Below are 27,059 nucleotides of genomic sequence, written 5' to 3'. Positions count from 1 at the left end.
CTCTGGAGGAGGGGTTCTCTTTTACAGCTGGACTTTCTCGAAGTTTCCTTTCCGATCACACATCAGATTTGCTCAAATTGCTTAGTAACAGAGCCTACTCTTAAAAGGGCTCTAGAAATAAAAACTAATCAAGGATATTATATTGTTAAGAAAAAGTCTTCTTTGCCAGCTGTGAACCTGATACATCCATTAAGTGGTAGGGTTTCACCTTCTGTCACTCACAGGAAGATTAATGTTATAACTGCTGCAAAAAGGAACATAGGTAGGACTTGTGAGTCATTAGAGTGATGAATCATGCTGGGTTTGTACAGCCTTCCTCCTAGTGCACAACTCAGTCCTCATGGGTTGTGCAGCGATGCACTTCACACTTTTACTGAGGAATGTGTTCAAGTGGAATCTGATCACTGGCATGACTTTACAGAGACAACACTACACTTCAAAGTTTTGGAGTCACACCACTGCAGACCCATGATTTATTACAGTGAAATGTCAGACTGCTGTCAGAGGCAGTTTCTTCTAACTGGCTTGATAGACTCGAGATGATTCTATTGCGAAGAAATGAAGGCTACACTTCACCGATGTATTATCACGGCAGTATCTGGTTCATGCCAGGCCTACTACTCTGCAGTACGTTAACCTATAACATTTGTATACACATAGGGATTTCTTTTTTTTCAGTCTTTATCTGCTTTCCTCTTTTCCATGTATCCTATAACTTGTACAGGCAGGGGAAAGAAGTGCAGAGCAAAACGAATAGAGCTGAGTCTCATCTCTTACTATTTTTTTTTTTTTTCAGATTTAAAGCAAAATCTTGCTTGAAGTGTTGACATCTCTTTGTAGTGTGTGTTTGGTATTCAGAAGCCATCTGCACACACTGATATGAGTGAGAAGCCTTGAGCTGAGAAAAGGAACCCAGTGCCAGATCTGCCTGACTATGCATCTTCTTATTTTTATAATGCAGGGGTAAAGTGTGTGTCCATGTGTCCATGTGTGTGGGTACTTGGTGTAAAAAAAAAAAGATAATATTAATATAAAATGATACATTCTTTTCACTCTTTAGTTTAAAGTTTCTGTTAGGTTTAGGTGTAGGGATAGTACAAATTAATTGCAATAATAATAGAGTTAGTGGAAGACTATAAATATAGACACTAAACACTTTATGAAATGGAAAATTTCAATGTTACAGTAACAGACAAGAGACCATATACAGTAAGTCATAGACAAAATAAAAAATAGCAGTAGACGAACAGTAAAACTATTTTTACATGTTAAGCTATGCTATACAACAGCATATAATACCTACTGTACTATACTTTGTTATGCTATGCCGTGTTGTGCTATAATATTTTATACTTATACTATACTATAGTCTGATAAACTATACTGTACTATAAAGTACTACGATATAGTATATACTATACTATACTATACTATGCTTTGCTATACTATACTATACTAGGCTATACTATACTATACTTGCTATGCTAGGCTATGCTTTGCTATACTATACTATACTATACTGCACTACAAAACAAGAAAAAGTATACTGTAACCAGATGTATAGTCACTGATCTAATGTCTATTATTTTTTCTTGGACGCTGCAAGTCTCTTCTATTTGTTGTTCTTCTGAAGTAAGGGTTTCTTCACCGCAATTCAACCATGAAGCCCTGACTAACTATACTATACTATGCTAGGCTATGCTTTGCTAAACTATACTATACTATGCTGTGCTATTATTTGCTATACTATACTATGCTAGGCTATGCTTTGCTATATTATACTATACCATACCATACTATACTATACTATACTATACTAGGCTATACTATACTAGGCTATACTATACTGTACTATACTATACTATGATGTGCTATGCTTTGCTATACTATACTACAGTATACTATGCTATGCTTTGCTATACTATACTACTGTATACTATACTACTGTATACTATACTATACCATACTATACTATACTATACTATACTATACTATACTATACTATACTATACTATAATTGCTAGGCTATGCTTTGCTAAACTATACTATACTATACTGCACTACAAAACAAGAATAAGTATACTGTAACCAGATGCATAGTCACTGATCTAATGTCTATTATTTTTTCTTGGATGCTGCAAGTCTCTTCTATTTGTTGTTCTTCTGAAGTAAGGGTTTCTTTACCACAATTCAACCATGAAGGCCTGACTAACACCGTGTCCTCTGAACAGGAATACAGTAGGTTTGCCTCTTGAACTCAGAAAAGCATTCATGTGGGCTGTGCAGTGGCAGTCAACACACTGTAAACCTAATTTTTATTGATCTTAACATTTTTAATTTGCTTGAACAATATAATTTGCCAGATAGAGTAAAAAATAAATGCAATTTGTCGCATATTGCCCTGAAACTTATAATGTTAACAAAAGCAGGACAAGTTAAATAAAAAATGTTAAAATTAATTCCCTGGAATTTTATACAAAGGATTAATGCTGTTCTTCCAACAATTTTTTCCACAGATGGTGATTTGTTGGTCGTGATGGAGAGAGCTGTGTAACACATTGATTTCAAGTTTCCCATACATGTTCAATTGGATTTACTGTAAAGGTCATAGCATATAATTTACACAACTTTCACCCTCATCAAACAATTCAATCAAGCATTGAGCCCTTGTGCCCTGCTGATGAGGGTGAAGTCATCCAGAAAAAAAAAAATTACCCAACAGGATAGCGATAAAGTGTACGATAAAGTGATGTCACATTAAAAACAAGTGGACTATTATTGTATTACCTTTTATATTTCCTTTTCCATGTGCTTAGACAAAATCAAAGAAAAATAGTGTGTTTATATATATAATATATGTATAGCAATTATGCAATTTTCCACTCGAAAAGTTTAAGAAAGTATTTATTTTTCTATATCCGTACAGTATTAAGCGTCATTTCATGATGATTTTATTATAGCCAGATGTTAACAGCTTTTGTGCAAATCCAGGCTTTTTGTGATTGCCTGCACTGCTCCAGTGCCATAATCTGAGCTGACTAAGTGAAGAGTAAGTGTTTTCCTTTCCTCTGTATACTGCTGTGCTTGGCATGTACAGGAACACTGTGACGAGCGGGAGTCAGCACTCATTTTATCTACAAATGATTCAGTCATCACTGCAACCTGGCATCAAAACACACATACTGTATATACGTACATGAACAGAAATAGTAAAACATTCATTTCGAGCTCTTATATACAGAGGCTAGCTTCTTTAAAAGAAAAACACATTATGATTTTAGCATCTTATCTCTTGATTATACAAGAGGCTTTTGTTACAGAGACATGAGACGTAAATATCAGTAATTAAGATCTAACATTAAGAGAGGACTGCATTGTGTTTTATTATATGGAAAAAAAAGGCTAAGCTGGGTAATGTGTATGTTGTAGTGTAAAAAAAAAAGAAAGAAAGTGGAATCAAATCACTTTTTTTTGTAATGACCTTGGATGACTCCTGAATGAGGAATGACATGTTTTGAAGGTTAGATAGATTGATTGGTAAAATACAAAGAAAAGGTTCCTGAAGAATATATCATTACATCGGGTTTATTATTATTACTTTACTTTTCTGTCACTGCTCATCTTTTGTTAAATTACATTTTAAAAGCTTTTTAGTTATGTAGTAATGTGTTTATATGTTACAGACATACATGAGCCATGCATATATAAACCTGGGTCCATCTTGTCTTTCCATTCCCCATAGCAGACATATCTCCCCAGCTCACAAAGGCAAGGGATTTGGTGCAAGGCCTAATAAATATAGAAAAGGTCTCCCTCTCGCATCTCTTTGAAGCCAGGCCGGTGTTTAGGAAGAGAAAAGCAAAACAGATTTCGCTTTATGAATGTTTAATGAGGCTGCCGCCGGGAGCCACAGTTTGTAGCATTCACAATGAGGAACTTTCTTCAAGCCCATGTGAAGTGTAGAGGCTAAGTCCTGTTCAGATTTACACCCCAAACATTCTATCCACTTCTGCCGAAACATGCAGAGGTCATTCGGAAGCTAAACATATCCCTTGTCTATGCAGAGGCAGAGAATCATATTTTGAAGCACTGTAAATCGGATTCTTTTTTGCTTTCCTTTTTTGTTGGTGAGAGGAAATGGTGCTGCTCGTTTATTCAGCAGATGGAGCCGAAGTGACCCCGGGCAAATCAGAATGTGCCAAGCCGCCACTATTAATTTAGAAATATAAACAACTGGCTTGGCCAGCGGTGTACCTTTGACCCTTATTTAGCACAACCCCCCAACCCTGTGCCGTTGCTGACGGCCAGAGACAGGCCTGCTGTACGGTCCATTTCCCAGGAAATAAAGACATCATCATTTGCTCATCTTTTCTTCCTCTCGCCATGATGGCCAGACTCATTTTCATAATAATACGCTATGCAGCCCATCGGTAAGCAATGGAACAGAAAGACTATTGATGATCTCCCACTTGTGTAATACGTTTTAATTCCGTGAGCAACATAGCAGGCTTCCAAGAGGTCCGTATTCATTTGATCAACTACTGCCCTGAAGCAGCTTACACTCCAGGCGGGATATTGAAGCCCAGTCCTGAATTGACATCTATGCCAGATTGTTCTGTATGTAATAACTCAGTGAAAACAACTCACACACAATCTCACCCATTTGAATAAGTAAACCTTCCCAGTCTGAAGGGTCTTGATTCTGGTTGGTTTGCTTAACTAACCTTGTGTCATGTATCTTAAGGCTTTATAACGGTGATGAGCTTCACCTCACCTCTATGGGCCTTATGTTAACTGTCGTATTTAAACGTTTTGTTCTTAAGCAGTATTGAAATAATTATTGTTTTGTTTAAAGATTCTTTTGGCCAACCTTTTGCTCAAGTATTGACTGCTGTCATCTTTAGAAATTGTCATTTTTCTTTCTTTCTTTCTTTCTTTCTTTCTTTCTTTATGTTGTAATGATGGAATAATGATGCAGGAGCACTACAGACATTTTAATAGTCAGTTTCTATTTACAACCTGACTTAATTAGGCTCTTGTCTGTTTCACTATAGCACTTAGATATCTGATAAAACTAAGCGTGACATTCACTATGTGTGGAAATCACACTTACCTAGCAAGGTTCTAAAGATCTGTATTTTTAGTCAGGTTTTATCACTGCATTAATAAAACTGTCTCCTTTTCCAAAGTGAGGTACAATTATAAAAGAAAATAACATAGCACTGACTTAAGAAAACAAAAATGTAATATTATATTAAAGTAATGTTTTAAACTTCGCCTAATGGATTAATAAAGATGATCAATTTTTAATGTTATTTCTTGTGATAAAAATTCTTTACAGTTGAGCCATATTTAGTGATCAGTAAAAAGAACTGGTTTTATTTCAGCAAGAAAGAAAACACATATAGTTGACTATTTTTTTTAGGCCATTACTTACAATCAGAACGGTTGTGTTTGCTCTTATCGCAACATTTAAGATATATGTCTATAAATTTATCTTATCATAAACCCACATCATAATGACTACTTTTGTTTATTTCAATATGAATGTACATACAGTAACATTTGAAGGAATTCTGTTGATATAACTTTGCATTACAATGCTTTTTTGAGTTGACTTGCCTTTAAACTTCATGAGTGATTTTATTTGTTTGTACTTATGACATTTCATTGTATACTTGGTTTACAAAAAAAATGAGAAAATTATTAGATTAGATTATAACATTAACTCTGTTAGCACAGTGACATTATAATGGTGCATATATTTTAAAAACACTCTTATGAAAAAAAACATGAAACACAAACTACTTATTTTTCATAAATAGTAATAATTGTTGCTGTCAAAACCTTTCAGCAGGCATTGCAGGACATCTTTTGGAAATATCACTTAGATCTAATTTTCTGGGTAACCTTATTTAGCTACCTAGAGTCCTGTGCAAATATCCTGTGTCACCTCTCATTTCATCATTCTTTGCTTCCAAAGAGTCAGACTTTCTTGTATTTTTAATGTTTTTAACTTTTTTGGGGTGTTTTTTAAAGCCTGAATGATTGTTTGGCTCTTATTTCTGTCAAGTGCAGTCAAGTCTGTCGACCACAGAGTGATCTATGAATCATTCAAGCATAAAAACCAACTAACCTAAAGCATGAACCAGTAAGAAACAGGTGCAGAGGATAACAGTAAACCAGGTCGGTGATTTGAAGCCAGTGATGCTGATTGCGTGGTTGGAACAGATGAGAGGGGAAATGAGGTTGCTGCTTAGGTGGTTGCATAAACAACCACATATTTGAATGCGTATGTACTGTATAAATAAATCAAACCTAGATTAAGTTAATTTTTTAAGTTGTTTCTTCAGGCACTTAATAAAAGTTACAGTAAAATATTTGTTCTTTTAACTTTAGTTTAATACATATGTTTCGTTTAATACTACAAATTTTTATGAAATATAATATGAAGAAACTGTACTAAGCTAATAATAATAATAATAATAATAATAATAATAATAATAATAAGTCAAAACACTTAACCAAAACCATTACATGTTAAAAAAAGGAAAAAGGAAAAAAAAAAAACATATAAACAGCTGTTGCTTTGGGCAGTCTGACATTCTGTTTTTTGTTCTTGTTTTTTTCTGGATAACTAAATGCCAAATGTCATGTAGGAACATGATTGTCTTATAAACACGATCTGTGAGTATTTTTTATTACTTAAAGCAGAACAACTTCTACTGATTAGAGGACTATACTAATGGAGTAAACATGCATTTCTTCAAGCAGCACAGCGGTCTGATTCCCGATAACTCCATACCCATCAATAGTAGCGAGTCGAGGGGTAATATTTGTCATGCTCTCTAGGTGGGAAGGATAATATACCTCCTCCCTCTATCTCCTGTCAATCACAGCCACACAGTCAATCTTGGACCACTGTGAACTCATGTATGTGGAAGAAGGCAGGCATAACCCCTTCTTCAAATATGATACACTGCATTGTGATGCAGCATGCGTACCAGTTGTAAAAGATTGAGGTTGTCTGGCTTCATGTGTCTTTAATGAAGCATGTGTTAGCCTTCACCCTCCCCATTTTTAGAGGTTAAATCCTTGGAGGAGGGCTGGCTGCTATGGTAGAATTGGAAGGTGACCAATCTTAAGGTATAAAATGGGGGGGGGGGGTGTTTGTTGTATCTTGAATCCAACAAATGCCTTATTCCTTATAAGCAATGCTAAAATAAATAAATAAATAAACCTTGGTATTGTGTAATTGCTCCGTCAAGACATACTATTCAGAACTGAAGCATATTGTTCTGAGTACTCCTAACATTTAGTTACTAGCATGACAGAGCTAACACGCCTCCATTTATTTTGTGTACTGATCCCGATACACATTCGTCTCCCAGACTTTTTTTGTTTGTTTTTTTTTTTTGTAATGGACTACACTCACAAAGGGACACTTCATCCTTCATACCACCCACCCACAGAAGGAAGGAGAGAAAGGCTTAGAGAAAGGGAGAGGGAACGAGAACATGAGAGCGAGTAAGTTAGTTCTGATCGTGGGAGGACCTACAGCGTCTTTCTGGTGTGTTTAGTGGGATGTGTCAGCACATCATTTCTTTAAGTGAGACCCCTCCATGTGTCAGTACATCATTTCTTTAAATGAGGCCCCTTTATGTGTTCCGTTATACTGAGACACGTACACCTCAATCTTCATCACGAGGGGCAGAATAGTGACCTCTGTGATAAGTTCAAGCATTTTATAACTGTAATTTAAAACATTAAATTATATGATTGTGATATGCTAAATGATTTATAACTTAATTAAGGTTGCCTTAGTCAGATCCCAGCCATTTGTACACCTGTTTATCATTAAATAAATAAAGTGCAGCAGTACTGCATTAAATAAAATCATTGAGATAAAGGTTGAGCACTTTAGCTTATGCTCATGTTAAAAATTAAAATGGTAAACATATACAGCTTAGATCAGCTTAGTAACTACAGTATGCCATAATTGATCTTTTGGATCAATACTGATTTGCAGTTGTTGTTTTTTTATACTGCAGAGTTTATGCATATTGTACTTGTGAAAAACAACAAAGATCAAGTGAGTGGGAAGTTCAGTGGATGGAAATATTTTGTTGAAAATTAGATCAATGTAGAACCAACAGACAATCTTAAACTTAATACTTAAATAATCACTTTTCACAACCATGCCGAGCAGAAAAGCCTTACACATTAAACAGGTCCATAGGCTACAATAGCCGAAGAAGGACGTTTCCTTCCTGTCAGCCAAGAACAGGACGGTGACACTACAGTGTGCGCAGGCTCACATAACTGAAGTAGACACTGAAGATTTAAAAAAATGTCAATTGATTTTTTTTATTCCACTCCCTAGGGGGAATAGGGGTGGTATTGAAAAGAGAAATAAAATCCAGCTTATTTTGAAAAATGTTGCCTAACATTCACAAATCTATACAAATGGATTAAATATAACGTACAAATTGGTGTTCTTGTAAATGAATAAAACCAATTTTACAAGCACGACCATTAAGAAATGGGATTGGAATAAGATTAATAAAACAGTATGTCCTAAAAAATGTTTGTCAGTGAGAGCATTCAGGTTTGCCTCTAATCTTCGCCTTTGTAAATACAGAGTGTACTGTATCTGAATGACAGGAAGCAGATGAGTCAGTGCCAGACACAGTTCTCGTCACAAGCCATCTTTCAACTATCCTCCCGAAGGTCATGACAGTAAACCTTCTGTCGATCACCTTAGTTTTGTACACAATGATTTTAATCGATGGCTTTCTTTTATACCTAACCTGAATAAAATGCTTTGGTCATGCCATCTTAACCACTTAGCTGTAGTGTGCTATGACATTTATTGCCATATTGCCTGAGTGGTTAAAAAACAATTCATCTGAGTATAATAGGAATTTGAACAGAAGTAAAATGGAGACCTGAGGATTCCTCGAAAAAGAAAAATCATGGCCACTTCATTAATATACTGTAAATATTAAAACGTGTTTAGTTTGAATAGCAGCTCTGTCTCAGTGCACACTGTCTAAAGATTAAATCTGTTCATTTATTGCCAATTTTTATGCTGCATTTGTTCCCTGTAATATCGATTCAATCGGGTCATAGGTTCTACACCACTTCCATCAAGTTTGTACAATAAATCCTAGTCCCAAATTTAATCAAAAGAATTTTTTAAATCATTGAAATGCAAATAATTTGTAAAAAAAAAAAAAAAAAGGTTGTAATTTACTTAAATTATTAGATACTGCTCTAAGCATCACTAAGCTATCTAAGTTACTTTTGTTTTAAAGATCAGGCTTAATTCCTTGACCTAAATATCAGAGAAATATCATACACTCAGAACCAAGATGAATAGCTTAGCAGTTGCAAATTCAATAAGTGTTTTTTTATAAGGTTTTATGTTGTTTTATATTTGAAAAAAAGTTTATGAGTCTCATACTGTAAATTATTATTGTTTTTTAATATTATTGTAATATTATTGTCATATGTATTCATTTCAGTGGTTTTAGAGAAGCACACAATACAAATCCATTTAATTAAAAAAAGGTTAATATTATAAAGAAATGCAAAAAAGTGAGTTTACAGCATGTTATTTTTGCTGTGACTGGTTATATTTTTAAGCTGATTTGATGTTGCTTTGTTCTTGAGTGCTATGTTTGACGTCAGCTACTGATTCAGATCACAAATGTAGATGCAACTAATTAAAATAAAAACTATCCAAGCATGAATCTGATTAGTTCATTTATTAATTTATTGTATGTACATTCAGAAGAAACAACACACTGAATATACATGGTAGATTGCAAAGATATGAAAATATTTGATATGGTAAGGCATTGCGGCATGGTTTTTATTCTGTATGCATAAGATAATGCACGTGAGTTAGCACCAAAACATACACATATGTCGCATAGAAAATAACAACCAGAAGTCTGGTTGCCTTTGTTACTACAGAGAAATGGTAAAGTTCTCTTTTTTTACCCCTCTCGTTTATACTTTAGCTTCCCATCCAAACCCCCCCCCCCCTCCTCCCCCCGAGCATGTATGCGTGTCAAGCTGACCAGAGGGAACTGGCACACGGGGGCTGAGGGCCGGGAGGCTTTTCAAGGAACAATTTGTGTTCATATCTCTCCTCCATCTTCACACCAAGGACACTGTGAGCTGCTGCTGGTGTTGTCATGGAGACTAGCCTCACTTGCCGCAAGTGCCAGTAAGACTGTAAGTGATGATAGCATTACATATGCTGCAGGAGGTTAGGATTGACCCTTTAACCTTACAAATTGACCTTAAAACCTTAAACACCTACAGAAAAATGAGCCTCTTTCCATTTTGTCATGAAATGTTGGATGGTTTGTGTGTAAATATGAATTAAGGAGGTAATAATAGGGAAATTGCTCCAAGTGCTTTGACAAAATGCAGTCCTTTCAAAGAGAATTATAGGGTGTGACCTGCATGCACAAAAAGGGGGGAAATCTATACATTAATAACTGAAGTAACACTTTCAAAAATAAACATATGGCGACTGTGCTGTACTGAATAATAAATATATTCCACATACACACACACACTATGGTCTTAAATCTTAATCTTAAATCACTCCTCATTTTTTTCATATTAAATAGCAAAAGCTATAATATAAAAAAAAATATTTTTTATGTAACAACCTCAGCAGCATCCTCATTTCTCCTCTCGTCTGTTCCAACTACTCTGTATTTGGCATCACCAGTATACTAATCACTGGTCTGATCATCTGTCATCATCTGCAGCTGTTTCTCATTGGATCATGCTTTATAATATATATTTTTTTGTAGGTGGGATTCATAGGTCACTGTTTGGCTTAACAAACAAAAAATAATTCTTTGAAACTGGTGAGGTACAGGGACTGGAAAATAAGAGACAAAAACTTGCCAAAAGTAAAAGCCAAAAGGAAGAACTATTCCTCAACACTACATTTAAAATCTTGCTCTATATACAACTTAAACGTAAAAAGAAAAATTCACAGCTATGAAGAAAGTACAATTTATTAAACTATTGGCAGAACAAGGTATTAGGGACACACAGTTTTCTACTGTATATGTACAGACTGTAGCTCTGACTCAAGAAACGACTAATTAAAAAGTAAGACTCCAATTAAACTTCTTTTAAAGTACATAATAAGGCCTTGTATTACAGTCCTACCAAAAGTATTATTATTGAGAAGAAAAAAAAACAAGACATTGGTCACTATATTTCCTATGAGACTGGGATCAGTTGAGTGAACATACGTCAGCCTGTCTGCATAAGCTGTTGCTGTCAATAGGGTTAAGAGGGCTCCACCACTGCTTGACCCCTGTCAGCGCTCAGTGATGGCCTCTGAGCTGTGATTAATTACAACATGTGAGAGCCAAGGATTTAGTGGTGTGTATTTTGTTGGTGCAACCTTATGTCCTTTAAAAACTTCTTGCATAAGCTTAACTCAAGCTATGCTTTGGCATAAGTAGATTTATTGTATCTGTAGACTAAGTAGCAGTTTCAAAGAAAAATTACAGAATTATTAAGAACTGGACAAACCCACCATGATGTCACTCATAGGTTTACTAAAAGGTACCACAACTAAGCTAGCTTAGCTTTAGGTTCATTAAAATGCTAAAGTGGCTATCCTTTCTTTGCATTTGATCAGCTACAATGATTTCAGTTGTGATGCATAGCAGACAGGTAGTGGTATGTGGCAATGCACATCAATGCAGTCACTCGAACTGGCCACACCCCAATTATGCATAATTGTAAATCATAATGTAATTTTAACTGATGTAAACATCGATTGTACCACTACAGATACAAATTGGAGGAGCATTATTTTTTTTTATCTTTTAATTTTTTTCTTTTAATTTCTTTTAATAAAACTTGCAAGAAAGATTAAGACTAGGATGTTGCTGAATTTTGAACACTTATATTGCATTAGATCAAGGGAAAGAGGATTGGTTGAGAGTGACCAATTATTGCCATGGGAACATCCGTCTTCTTCTTGTCTACAAAGTCTCAAAATTAAACCTGACTCATGAGCCTGCAAATGATTGTGTGTGTGTGTGTGTGTGTGTGTGTGTGTAAATTTCAAAGCACAGCTCACTATTAGTTAATAAGCCTGCTTGATAATATTGTTCGGCCACCCTCATGCTCACCTCACGGTTTAAATGCAACATGGAATATAACTTTAAAAAAATGCGTCTAGCAATTGACAGCTTTGTCACGTGGTTGAAAGCAGGCATTCACAATGCTTGTTTATGACATGCTCACCGTGCTGCATTATCTCTCTCTCTTTATCTATATGTGTGTATGTATATATATATATATATATATATATATATATATATATTGTAGCGTTTTACACCGGAAAGAATGCTGGAGAGACGAGTGAGCTTATTTGCTGCCCAACGCAATGGCTGGGAGTACTTTATTTAGCACACAGCAGGTATGGCATGAGCAGCACCTTCACTCAGGAGCCTACATCCAATTCAGCGTCAGCCTGAACTGGAGCACATTCCACACGTCACACACCTCAACACATACACAACAGGGCCGAAGTCACTAACCCAAAAACCTTTCCCCATCATGGTGAACACACCGACTTTCCCGCAAAGCATGCTGGTCGTCAGCCGCCGCCCCGCCCACACCACAATATATATATATATATATATATATATATATATATATATATATATATATATCTTAGACAACACTGTCTGCAGGTTTAAATTCAAATACACAGCAAGATATAAGTATTTGGAGCATAGCCTTACACATGTGGATGATGTCACTCCTCTACATCCCTATTATACATATCCTTACTTTTAGATTAAATAACGAAAAAATGGAAATCAGGATTCCTTTCTTTTCTTTTTTTTCTTTTTTTTTAATTCAACTATGCTCAAACTATATAGAATATGCTCTAAACGGTGGTTCAGACATTTCAGACACAAGAGAAATTAATTTCTTCTTTAATGGGAACATGTTACATAACTGACCTTATTTCTATTCCTTCAAAAGAAACTTTTATCCTGTCACAAACGCCCAACAGAAAACCTTCTATAAAAGTCCGTAACAGATTAAATGAAATTATTTTCTGTTCGAGTTACTGTCTCAAGCTGTGCTGCTGTCTGTGATGATTGTGTCAATGTGAAAATGTGCCAGACAATATTGCTTATATTTGTGTTTGCGTGTTCGATAATGAACAGTCTCTCTCTAAACGCCTCTCTGGATTTCAATTAATTCCGCTTTTCACAGTTTGAAAGGAGAGAAAATAGACCAAGAACTCATGTATATTCAGGAAAAAGACTGATACGCTGAACTACATGGGCATTTTGCCCATTTTGGAAACAGCCATTAACACACTCTTCCATTATTGTTACAATTAACATCACACACTTATTATGTTACAATTCATTAGCCTAACAGTCAAGAGTTTAAAGCCTGTTGGCATCTCAGTTTCATTAGCATGACCATTTGTTTGCGACCTGTTTCCTTTCAGTTTTTCAGCTGTAGTGTAAACCTGTAACGTGTGTTATTGCAAAGCCAGATTTTGTTTGTGTGCCTACATTCTCCTAATTTCACAACCACTTATGAATCACACTCAGAGGGGGAGGCAAATGAAAAAATGTAAGCATGCTTCCTGTAATTACTTCCACTGCACTCCAGCATTCTCTTCTTAATACCTGTGTGTGTGGGTATGTGTGTGCATGTGCGTGAGTGTGCGTGAGTGTGTGTGTGTGTGTGTGTGTGTGTGTGTGTAACTTATTGATGTTCTTTAGGACATGCCATTAAACATGCTAAAATGTAAAAGCAAAAACACTAAAACCACAAGCATCATCATGTGCTCTGTTTGTCTCCCACTTTCGGCACCCTCAACAATTTGTAATGGTGCACAAACCATTAAACACCATGTCTGACATATCGATTAATAACAAAGAAATTACTTGCCATGGATGTTTTACTTTGTCATAAAGATATGTGGCTTTACAAATTAAATATGCATAAATATCTATTTAAAACGGTGGCAATTTTCTTGACTATTAACCGTAGGTATCAAATAATAATGAAAAACTAAAAGCAGCTAGACCATACAGTACTGTATGATCAAATGCTTTGAAAACAGAATAGGCAAGGTCACTCATCAAAGTCATGTAATTAAGCAGAGCAGAAATAAAAAGGAACTGCTCTCCAAGAATTCAATCAATTACTGTAGACACCTCTAATCACCATTTCAGAGTTGAACCATAGAAGGCTGGAGAAGGCTTAGCTCCATTCATTGAACTTAATTTGTGTAGTTTTTTCTAGTTTGCTAAAAAAATGTGTGTGTGTATATATATATATATATATATATATATATATATATATATATATATATATATATATATAATTCTGTATGTTTTTTGGTTGCTTTGTTTTTTTGTTTTTGTGCTGGATGTTTATTACCCATATTAGCAAATCTAATTGAGCTCTCTTGTATAAAATTGTGAAATATTTTTATGCTTACAAAAAAGGTTATATAAAATGGTTCCAAACTCTCAGTTGTCTCATGTAGGAAAAACAAACATAATACACAAATTATACACACAATAAAACAATAATTGGTTAGCTTCATTAGTAGCTCATGTGTTTAAATCTTGCTGCCAGCTTATGATTTGCACCATGACTTAAAATTTAGAAATTACAGATCTGTTTTGTAAATGAAACTGCCATTAGTTCTGTGCTAAGTCCTGAATCCCAAAGGTACCAAAAAGCCAATTGTTATTCAGACTGTTTAACCAGTAGATTAAGCATTAAAAGAGATTAAGTATTAAAAACTTAAAAGTGAGGTAAGGTTAAAACCAAACCCATGTAATTTGTAGATGTCTTACTTTTAAAGTATTAACATTTACAATGAAAAAGTATTTGCATCGTGGTTGTTAAATGCACATTATTTGTCTCGTCGACACTGCATTTCATTGTTTTAAATAAATTTATTTAAATGTTAATCGTGGATGCAATGGAACATTCTGTGAAGGTACTTTTACAGGTATTTAGCATTTAGAAGGAGGCCCCAGCACATGCCGCGCCCAAAATGTAACATGTTCTTTATTTTCATTTAGTCTTATCTCCACATCCTGTCCCTACCCTGAGTTGTCTCTCAAGTGTTTCCTGGGTTCTGTTCACATCTGGCATTTACATGCATCCGGTGTGATTAGATCGCAAGTAGACAGCAGAGACACATGACCGTTCACACCTGGCTTTATGAATGTGTCTCCAGTGACCACTTGTGATTGTATTCCATACATCGCTTTACTGGAGAAAGGCTGCCATGCACATTTATTATCTCAGTCTTATGCTCCATTTATTTTCTGAAAAAAAAAACGTGTGCACACACACACACACACTGTATATACATTTACAGTGTCAAACAGTCTAATATTTTATTTTATATATAGATTTATAGTGGCCAGTCCATGTGTAAAAATTTTGTCCCTCAACCACTTTCATAATTTGAGACTGATACATCTTGGCAGAGGCATCTTGGAATATGCCTGTCCCATCAGGGAAGGAAAAAAATCTATTGATGAAAAAACTTGGTCATTAAGTATATTCAGGTAGTCAGCTGACCTCATTTTATGGGCACATGCGGTAACAATGCTGAACGTACGTATGTGCAAAATGTGAAGATATTAATTAAGAGAAAACCAAAAACAAGAACAAAACACAGGATTAATACAAACAATGAAAACCAGAATAGCCATGACATCATCACAACAGTAACAACAACAGCAGATGTGAGACGACGACTAGGCCCAGGACAAGACTATTTATACTATACACTGATTAATCATAAGGATCCAGATTCAGTGAGCTCAGAAACAGGACTATGGTGGAAAATGAACTCCAGAAATACTCGTCAACTTGTCATAAAAGACCAGACACAAAACACCATAGTGTACCATCCATAGATTACCCCTGACACATGTACAGTAGGCGTTCTTTTTACCCTGCACTGGGAAAATGATTGATTGACAAATGATGATCCCCTTTGATTTGCCGTTATGGTTTTAATGTAAGCAGGTTGCTCCCCACTTTTTCCCCTTTTCCCATTTCCTGGAAATTCCATGTTTCAATTAAATCCACCTAATTTTTTACATTCATGAGGTAAATCCAGTCATTGGCTAAAAACAAATATTTAGTGAATAAAGTGGTCCTCACTCAGTTTTTAATAATATAAAAATGTGCCACAAAACCAACCAATCCAAGACCGAAAGATGGTCAATTCTAATTGGTTCTTAAAGATTTGAAAGGAACCCTGTTTTAAGCCAACATCTCTTAAATTCTGCTACCTTTAACACAAAAAGTGCTGTGGAAAGAGACCAAAGGACACAGATCATGAGACCAAGGTATACATTTCATGACATTTTGACGTCATGATGTAATAAATTTCAATACATTTTCCCCAGCATTTTTTTTTTCCTGAATACATTAAACTCTGGCTCCCTGTTTAGGTGCATGTCTGTGTACATAATAATGCATTTCTATGTTGTTATTTTATGTTTTTCTTTTTTTTTTTTTTTTGGTTTAATGCTTGTTGTGTATTTTTTTTTATGTTTTTTGTAGTTATATTTGTTTACTAACTATGAGTTATGATTGTTGGTTTGCCCTAAAAAAGGAGCCTCTTTATGCACAATAAATGCTCACGAACCCCCTTTATGGTTTCTCTGTGCAATGACAAAGTACTTTTTTGATATTAACTTTCTATTAACTGTTTTTAGGTGCTATAATGTTGGTGAAAACTTTCTTCTTAACTTTATGGAATGTTTTGCAGACCTTACATACACAATATTAGCATGCATCATTCTTAACAAAACAACAAAAATCAATTAAATGAATTCATGAAAACACTTCAGAACCAACTATTGTAGGAAAATAATTAACTTTGCATTTCGTATCAGCCTGCATCACCACCCCGTCGTGATTTATTTATTATTTATATGGTGCTCCAATTTGTGGGAAGTTGCCTCAATATGGAGAAAATTTCAGCAGGAAATTAGGTCTCTATCTCTGATACTTGTGTGTCTGCACTAGAGGTATGGTTAGAAATGTCCTCAATTTCTGATTGAAGATGAAGACTGTATAATTGGATATGTGTTTGTCTTACTGCCAAGGTAGAAAATAGAAACGGAATGGCATGCATGTTATGAATATATCTAAACTTCTGTGAGTACAAGCCTTGCACAATCAGTTTAAAAGGAGGCCAATAATTATATACATAAGCTACATCAGGTCTATAACATTCCATTGTCCTAAGCAGTGTCTAGAGCCATAGTACTGATTTTTTTTATTATTTTTTTTTTTAGTTGATCTATAGGATATGAAGCAGTTCTCACAAAATTAAAAAATTAACAGTTTTTTTTTAGTTATTTATTTATATAATTTTGGTAATATAATAATTGTTTGGTGGTGGTCAGAAAAGGCCTTGGAAAATAAAATAAAAAATCTAAATAACATTGCATTATTTAAAGGCTATAAAACATTTATACATGTTTTTCATGTCTACTTTCACTTCTTGTACTAAAACTGTGTATATCGTCTGGTATGCATACTGTATTGTATCAGATTGTAAAACCCAACAGCAGATTGTAAAAACAGCTGAGAAAATCATTGGGGTCTTTTTATCCACCACTGGCAATTCCTACCACAAACTGTGCATCTGGAAGTCCACAAGCACTATCAATAACTTCTTGGTGCCAGAACCAGCAGACTTCTTGTGCAGATATTATTCACATCTGTTGTTGTATAGGTGTAAAACATTACCAGATCAAACTATTTAAAATAAACAGATGAAGGGCATTAAAACCTACAGTACTTGACTTGAAAATAGAAATAGTGCTGTATTTTTGTTTAATGATGATAAAGATCATGAGTAACCTGTACCTTAATAAGTGCTGCACGCTGGATATTCCTTTCCTCCTTGAGTTTTCTGATAAATAAAACATTTGAATATTCAATAATAGCTTTTAACCAGATGTAGAAAAACTGTGAAAGAGAATTTAATTTGGTTTCTGCCAAGCAATTACACTAAACTAATAGTGTTATTTTTTTTTTGTTTTGTTTTGTGTAAGGAGGAATGATACTGTTATCCAGTTGTTTAAATGTAATAAAATTGTGGTTTTCTAAGACACAAAAAGTAGGTGTAATAGAACAAGAAAGAAAAAAATGGATGCTGGAATTTTGTAGCAAATGGACACGCTGAATGTCTATAATGAAAATTTATATTAAATAGGCTATGTTATATGTTAAAATGTATGTGTCAAACTCTACCCTGTTATGTACATAAATTTGATGCATTGCTATACTGTAGGTATCATTAAGTTGCTTTGTTTGTTGGGGGGAAAACGTGTTTAAATAATTGAATAAGAAGGCAACTAAGAGCTCATTGTATCCAATCACTTTACATCGCTTTTTGTTTTTCTTGCCATTTCTACATCCCGTGTATTTTAAGCACAGAACAAAATTAGTCCTTTCCTCTCCACTGCTGTTGTACGAGCAGTTGTTTCACAGATCCACATAATTAAGTGGTGAGGTATTGAAGTATGCTGTATAACACCATTAAATTTAGATACTGAGTACTGTGTTTAGTCTGAGATAGCACTATTACTTGGGCAATTATTTTGAGGAATAAAAATGGTATAATAAGTCAAAAAGTCAATAATGTATATTAATAATAATAATAATAATAATAGAGGCTAAAGTAGTCTTTCATGAGACTATAAACATTTCCTAGAGTTAGGATTGTCTGTGATTGGTTATGAAGTAGACAGGAGATTGCTCAATCAATAATGAATTTTCGGGGAAACTGAATGATCTCTGCCTTATTTAACATTGATATTGCACAGGTTTTAAGGTGTATATACTGTAAAACTAAAAGACTGCTCAATCTTTTAAAACCTCTTGTTGTACGTAGCTCTGAGACCTTGTTGCTATGAGATGAATTCTTTGTAGTAAGCAGATGTCAGTTTGCATGACTCTTTTGCATTCTACAAGGTTATTTTCTTTTTTTTATTGACTCTTTTGTGGATTAGTATTGCTGCTGGTAGAACAAAAGTACTGTACATGCAGGGCAGTACAAATACTTGAAGGAGAGTGGTTTGTACATAAAATTTCAATGTACATAATGCATACATGAAGGGAATAAGTGATGAAGAAGAGATATTATGTTGAAAGGGGATTGGAAAGGAAGGACAGAAGCGAAGGTCACTGGACATGAACTAAGGTAGTCATTCAAACATGCAGGAGTTGTTGATGTTTTATACTGTTTTTACAGAACCATATTCCAACTCTCTCTTGCTGGATATTAAGGTCAATTTATAATGATTCTTTTCATTAAAGATGTCTCAATCTGAAATAATTAAACAATTATTGAATTAGTCGTACGGAAGTCATGACATGTACTGTTTCTAAGACATGTGACATCAGACATGTGAGACGTGTTAGTGGGACAACACATTCAAATTAAAGATTTTGGAAATTTTACCATCTTTCGCATACTTGACCTTAGGGATGCCCATGTTTTGCTGGTGATTTCTGGCCATTAATGACTATAGCATTTTAGGGATTTGCTCAAAGGATCTACCAACGCTAGACCAGAAGCTTATGCCATCATCCTTTGATGTAGATTCCATATACAGTAGCATTTTGAACGTATTTCACCTTCTTCATCCAGGCATTAAGCAGTACTTGCCATAAAGTCCCATGGGACAAATTTTGCATCACTGAAAGCAAAACTAATGCAAAATTAAATGGTATGAAGGTCTCTTTTTATGTCCAGAGTGTTTTTTTGTAAATAGAAAACAGTTTAAAATTTGACATTAACACACAATTAAGAAGTGCATACATGAGCCTTTTTCTGAGCAACTAGACAGTCCTAGCAGGGAAGCACAGAGGAGGCAATCCATTATGTGAAAATCAAATGTCAGAATACTGTCAAAATACTGAAGTCAAAATTCCTCTTTCATGCAGCTTATAAATCTCTTCTTGCTTACCAGACTGAAAATACCACAAATTGATGTTGTGTGTCTCTTCTTACAGTTTTTAATAAGATGGACAAATATGGTTGTTTAATAAAGCCATGGTTTAGGGTCCTTAAAAAAACTTTTAAAATTACTTTTATTTTAACATTGCTGTTTCTTTCACATCTTACCCCTAATTGCTGTCCAGGTAGACTCAATAGAATGACCTGGATAGTCTTTTATGTGCATGAATATCCATACAGAGGCCTTTCAACAAAATCACATGGCAATATATACTGCAGTACTTGCAATAAATACTGCTTTTATATAACCATTGTTTTTTTTCTCATCATGTACACATTAGACCCACATGCACCCCATATTTAACTCTTTTCATAGCAACTTGTTTCTTCAGCAATATGTCCCCTGTGTATACCCCCAATGTTTAGCTGGCCATCAGACCTGTGCATGCATATGTGCTGATAAAGGAGATCTCCCTTGCCAAAACATGACCCTGCTAACTCAGCTGGACCCTGCTAATGAGCATAAGTGTCTGGAGTTAAATTCACTCCATTCCCACCTCATTTCTCAATTGGGTCAAGTCCTCCCTCGACATCATCAGCTCAGTTTTCTCCAAACTCTCCTAATGCCTACTTGTGACATTTCACATGAGCATGAATGCCATATCTCTTGGGGATCTTATTACAAAGTTTCTGAAAATTGTGCCTCCATGATTCATCAAGAGTCCATTGTGTGATTTCCACCTTGTGCTGGACTCCCTCCAGCCCTCCCCTTCTGAGTCTATGTGAGAACTAAAATAGGTATATAGAAAGGCTGCATTTATGCCACTGAACAGCAAGAAAAAAGAGTGGGGTAATTTTATTGAAACAATCTCAGCAGTATATTACTCAAAGAACACAGCAGACCATAAGTAATGTAAGTTTCCTTATTGGTACTTGTGCCCTTGGCACACTAAACAAAAAGTGGTGTCAGACTATTCAAAACAAATCACATTGCATTTTTCCAGCTGCCCAGCTTCAGCTCAGGGAAAGGAAAAGTGAAGAGTGAGATCACATGCAGAAACCCTGATCAGCTGTAACATAAAAAAATTAACACAAATGTAACAAAAAATTGGGCAGCCTGGTGGTGTGGTGGTTAGCACTGTCGCCTTGCACCTCCAGGGTCCAGGTTCGATTGCCGGCCAGACTCAATTCCCGTCTCTGTGCTCATGGAGTTTGCATGTTTTCCCTTTGCTTGGTGGGTTTCCTTCAGGTACTCCGGTTTAATCCCACAGTTTCCTTTTATTTGTAGATTAGGCTAATTGGCTTTCCCAAACTGCCCGTAGTGGGTAAATGAGTGGGTAAGCGAGTGTATGTGTGTGTGTGCCCTGCAATGGATTGTCACCCGGTCCAGAGTGTACCCCGCCTTGTGCCCTAAGCCTCCTGCTATAGGCTCCAGGCTCCCCGCGACCCTGAATACAAGATAAAGAGGTACAGAAGATGAGTGAGTAAGTGAGTTAGATTGGATTCTTGCGCTAATGGGTCAGGTCTGGCCCATTGGGTGTGGCTCCGCATGCCCTCTAGAGGTGTACTGTGGTGTCTGGCACTACAAAGTTGCCATCAGATCCTTTGGTCACTGTGGGTTGCGAGGTGGCGTGGACTGGAATAGACTTGTTTGTTCGGCACATCCCACGGGTGCTCAACTAGTCTGGGATATGGGTAGTTTGGAGGCCGGGTCAGCAGCCTTGGGCTCATTGCCTGCTGGGACCTGTGCATAGTGGGTTATGATGCACTGAGTGTTCTGGTGTGTTTTTGTCATGGGCCAGCAGCAATTTGTGCTGCATTGGCTTTTCCTTAAATTCAACCTAGACAGGATATTCTTTGGTCGCAGCGGGCATGGGTAAGCAACCACCATGAAGGTGTCCTGCCAAATGCTCTCTTTTGTATTAAATGTACTCAGTGCTTCTGGGATAGGTTATGGAACTACAGTACCATAAATCCGATTGGAATAAAGCAGTTCCTCTAAGTGTGAGTGACGGGGATGCTTTACAAAATTTAAATCTGCTGTTACTTGAATATTTCACACATATTTTCTAATGTACCTACTGTAGAAGGCATGTGTTGTCTTAGCAGTGACTGCCCAACTAGGTATTAAATCTCTTCACTCTGGTAAGAAGTCTGGAAACTCAGTAACATGCCACTCTAAAAGCAGTGTCTTCTCATTATAGCCATACCTTAGGAGCATGCCACTTTAGAAAGTTTGTGTTACACTAACTGGCAATTCTATTGAATATTTCCTGTTCCATCCAATTGGTCTCCCATGGTCTAAATTTGTCCACAGAGCAGCCATATGAGCCTTAGACTAACTGCTCATCTATTATAGGAGAAACTGGCCTGCTGGTTGGTGGATGCCTTTACCATAGCCCCATCATCCCACTCAGCAAGAAGTGCTTCGTCCTCATTTTTAATACTCCTAGACCTGGTAATAAAAGATATCAGTGCACCCATATTGGATATATTACAATTAATAAGACAGAGCAATCCAAGAAAGACATTTATTAAGGGAAATAATTTAAAACCACACTACACTGGCAATTGTTTTATTAAAGTGATGTCATAGCCTGTGGGTGCCAAGACTGCTCTGTCAATTCACAGAAACAATTATTAATATTGGTATTGTGGACTCATAAATTGCCTCACATGTTTAATTAAAAAGAATAAAAACATTAGAAGGCAAATATCATACCATACTGTATGCTTTTTGTAGAACATGTTTGTATAGTTAACTCCATTTTAGTAATGTTCTCCTAACATTATATCCTTGAGTGTAAGAATGGCTTTAATCCCCAACAGATTTACAGTACAATGCATGTGAATAATACTTATGACAATGATGGTTCTTTTATGAATGCCTGTCTTTCTTACTTAGATTGTTGAGCAGAGATGAAATTATTGATCTTGAGCACTTTAGTTTGAGCTACTGAAATAGACCAGAAATTATGCTTAAAGATCATTGAATTGTTCATTTTAACTCTAGCATTATGTCTGCTATTTTGCAATTGCATCCTCTGTCTCATGTCTCTCTGGAGAATATTCCAAGAAGTAGCTCATATAAATCTCAACAATGTCTGTCTTTTTCATAGAGACAAAGGAGCCAATTTCTATCAGACAGACAGATGAGGCAGTTTATTACAGTAAAAACAGTGACTAAAAAGCTTGATTTAAGACTATTAAATGATTGGAATTAAGACTATTGTTCATGACAGTTTAATGGATAGGTTTACTTACGGGGGAAAAAAAGCTACCAATTTGCTAGAATAAAGTACTCTTGACTGTTGACCCCTTAATATTTTCCTTTACTCTTTTTTTTTTTTTTTTCAGTTCAGCCAGATACAGCAGCACACTTCTATTCTTAGTCCTCTCAAATCTGCTAAAGCAAGTTAGGTTTGTAAGGCTGCCTGAAAATATTAGATAGATAGATGGATGGATGGATGGATGGATGGATGGATGGATAGATAGATAGATAGATAGATAGATAGATAGATAGATAGATAGATAGATAGATAGATTTAAAAATTACAGAGGCAGGCAATTAAAAAAATAATTATGCAAGTAATAACAACATTCATAATAATAATAATAATAATAAAAATATAATAAAAAAATAATAATAATAACAATAATAATAATGATAATAATAATAATAATAATTATTATTATTATTATTATTATTATTATTATTATTATTATTATTAAAACCATTATTATTGTTACTAATTATTATTATTATTATTATTATTATTATTATTATTATTATTATTATTTTAAAAACCATTATTATTATTATTATTATTATTATTATTATTATTATATGAAGGTACTTTACATTTCACCTGAACGAAGCTTAATTTTATTTCAAGATGCCACACTGATTTTGGAAATTAGCAATCGGTGCTCCCTGTGCTCTGTTGGACAGCAGGGTTTCGAGTTGCTGATTAGTGAGCCATACATCCCCTGCCAATTTATACACACATTCTACTTGCTCATTATCACATATTCCAATGAGGAGTATACATTCAGCACTAATATATCACACCTGCTGCTATTCTCCAGATGCTCCATAAGACCTTGATTAGGCATGTAGGTTGTGTTAAATGAGGGCTGGAAGTAAGCAAACCTCCTGAGGGATAATCATCCATGCGTAAGTCGTGCCATTCCAGAAGTGATAAACTGCAAAAAGAGTCTTCTCGTCTGATTCCCACTCACTCGCCTACTTTACACGGAATTGAAGCATTTTCAGTTGTTTATATCCTACGGGTTAATCGTTTCCAGGAAGGAAATAACCACCTCGCTCACACACAGCCATCTTTTAGCCTTAATCAGAGGTAGGTGACACTGCGGTTAACAGCTATGAGTTCAGTCGACTCATTTTGAACATACCTCCTGTATCACAGTTTTCAATCAGTGCATTTGGATTACACAGGGATCTTCCTAGCAGGTGGCAAAGCCCTGTGTTTTGCAGGAATAGCATCCTCTGGTGCATAAACCTTGCCTCCAACCATGTAATCTCTCCTGAGGACACTGCAGAGACATTTGATAGTAATTGCTTTCTGCTCCAACTTGTTCACAGAGCTTGTAAAAATAGGCTCACCAAACAACTTGCTCCAAGAAGAGAAACCCATCCCTTCTCTTGTCTGGCTTCAGCAGAGCCTCAGGGACTGTGTGTATCTGGGCAGAACCTTGGATCAATATTTAATCTTCATGCACTTTATGTTCTTTAGTAAACAGATTGCAATGATGATTCTGTGAGAATTATTACATATAGCAACAAATTACTCACACTGAATTACCAGAGAGACACACAAACCGAGTGTGGTACAGCATCATGTCCGGAGATATTTTACAGTTAGGTGGAGAATAATGTAATGTCCTCAAACAAGATTATGAAACATGTACATTCTTGAAGGTGCTGTGCTTGTTCGATTACAGTATTTTTTTATCAATACTTTTCTGATAAAATAAACAGCACTGGGAGACTTTACAACCTCTTCAGCTTTGTGCACGCACTCGAACAGTGCAAATCGTGCCACTTTGAGGATGTGATGGTGCCATGATCTGTTTTCGTAGAGTATGCTGATCTGTTTGCTGACTAATTTGTAAGGTCGTGTTTGCAATTGCTGAATGAACGCTTTATTCAAGCAGCTGTAGCGTATGCTGAGGCACATAGATGAGAGCAAGTGGGAGAGATGCACAGTTTGTGATTTTTTTTTTAGCCTTGAGGGTTGAACAAAAAAACACACACATACACACACGCACACACACACATACCATGCTCTGCAGTTCTTTTTTTGTCCTATAGAAAACAGGAATGCCGACATACTTTAATGAAAGATATCGCAGCTGAAGGACAAAATTTGCAGCCATGTTTATTTTTATTTTTTCTCTCCATCTCTCTCTCACACACACACACACACTCCCACCCCTCTCTCACAGGTACAATGTACTGTCAAACCTCTTCTCACTGTCCATTCTTTTCCTTCTTCGTCTCACATACAGCTTCAGGGAGCAGCAGTGCGGTATTTAACTAAAAGTTTTGCTGCTGAGCAAAACTAAAAGTAGTTCATTAATAAAGTTGTACCTTATGGAATGTCTCTGTGCAAAAGTGAAATCAGCTTTGAAAAAAAAAAAATACAGTATATATATAAAGCTTATTCATATATTCCTAATTTATTTCTACAAGAATATAAAAAGTAAATGTATCTTTAAAAAGACATCTTTTTACAGTACCACATTTATCAATAAACAATAATCTGTAACTATATACACATGTATTTAAAGTCCAACACTCAATACTGTATTTGGACACATTTCGCTTTGATTACAGCGATGCTGTAGCTCATTCATATATGAAAATGATTCCTCATCCAAAACATGGAATATGGCCATGCCATCAGGGAAGTACAAAAAATCCATTGGGAGAATAACCTGGTTATTCAGTACATTCCAATCATTAGCTGACTTCATTTTATTGCCACATAATTGCTGAGTCTGGACCTGAACAACTGAAGCAACCCCAGATCTTAATGTTACCTCCAGAGACTTCTACAGTCAGCACAATGCATGATGACTGCATCTCTCCATGATCTTCCCTTCTTACCCTGATGGACTTAACGCTCTGGAATAGGGTCAATATGGACTCATCAGACCACATGACCTTTTTCCATTGCTCCAAAGTCCAATCTTTATGCTTTTGTTGTGCTTTTTTTAATGCAATATTATGCTTTTTTTCTTATAAGACGCCCTAGCAAGTAGTTTTCTTATGCCCGCACAGCTGTTTAGTCCCAATCCTGTGAATTCTCTTCTCCATGTGTGTGTGGAAACCCACTTACTTTTCACTATTAAACATACAGTAGAATGTTTGCAAGTAATACAAGTATAAGCTTATATAAGATATAAGTTATAAGCTAAACGATATTAAGTGCTAAATAGTGCAGTATATATAAAGTATGTAAACACCACTCGGCAAGTCCAAGGAGCGAATATGAATTCCAAACCTCAAAATCTCAAAAATGCTTTTATTTGTTCCAGTTAATGTGAAATGTTGCTCATGCACTCATTTAAATTATTTGCCTTTAGCTTATAGTCACAAAAACACGTTAATAATTTATCTTAGTTTTTATAACTTAAAGGATAATGTGAAAAAAATTTTGGGGAAAATACAGTGGCACTCTATGCAGTATATGAAAATCCTGAATCTGCACAAGGGCACTGACATCTCAGAAGATAATGTACAAACATTATGAGGGAGCGGTGCATACTTGCATGAAAGTATGCACCTGCTCCTATAAATGGTTGCTTACTACGGGGTCGTTATATGATCATGCAGAGCAATTGTCAGGAGAAGTAAATCAAGTTTATTTTAAAGCCTAAAATTACAAGCAGGTCTGCACAGGCTTTACAAGCTGTTAAAAACTGACAACCTCCCTCTACCCCTCCACCAGGCAAACCCTCGTAAACATAGAGCCATCCAAAA

This window comes from Clarias gariepinus, chromosome 7, assembly GCF_024256425.1.
Source record: "Clarias gariepinus isolate MV-2021 ecotype Netherlands chromosome 7, CGAR_prim_01v2, whole genome shotgun sequence".
NCBI lineage: Eukaryota > Metazoa > Chordata > Actinopteri > Siluriformes > Clariidae > Clarias > Clarias gariepinus.
This window is presented reverse-complemented; position numbering follows the sequence as displayed.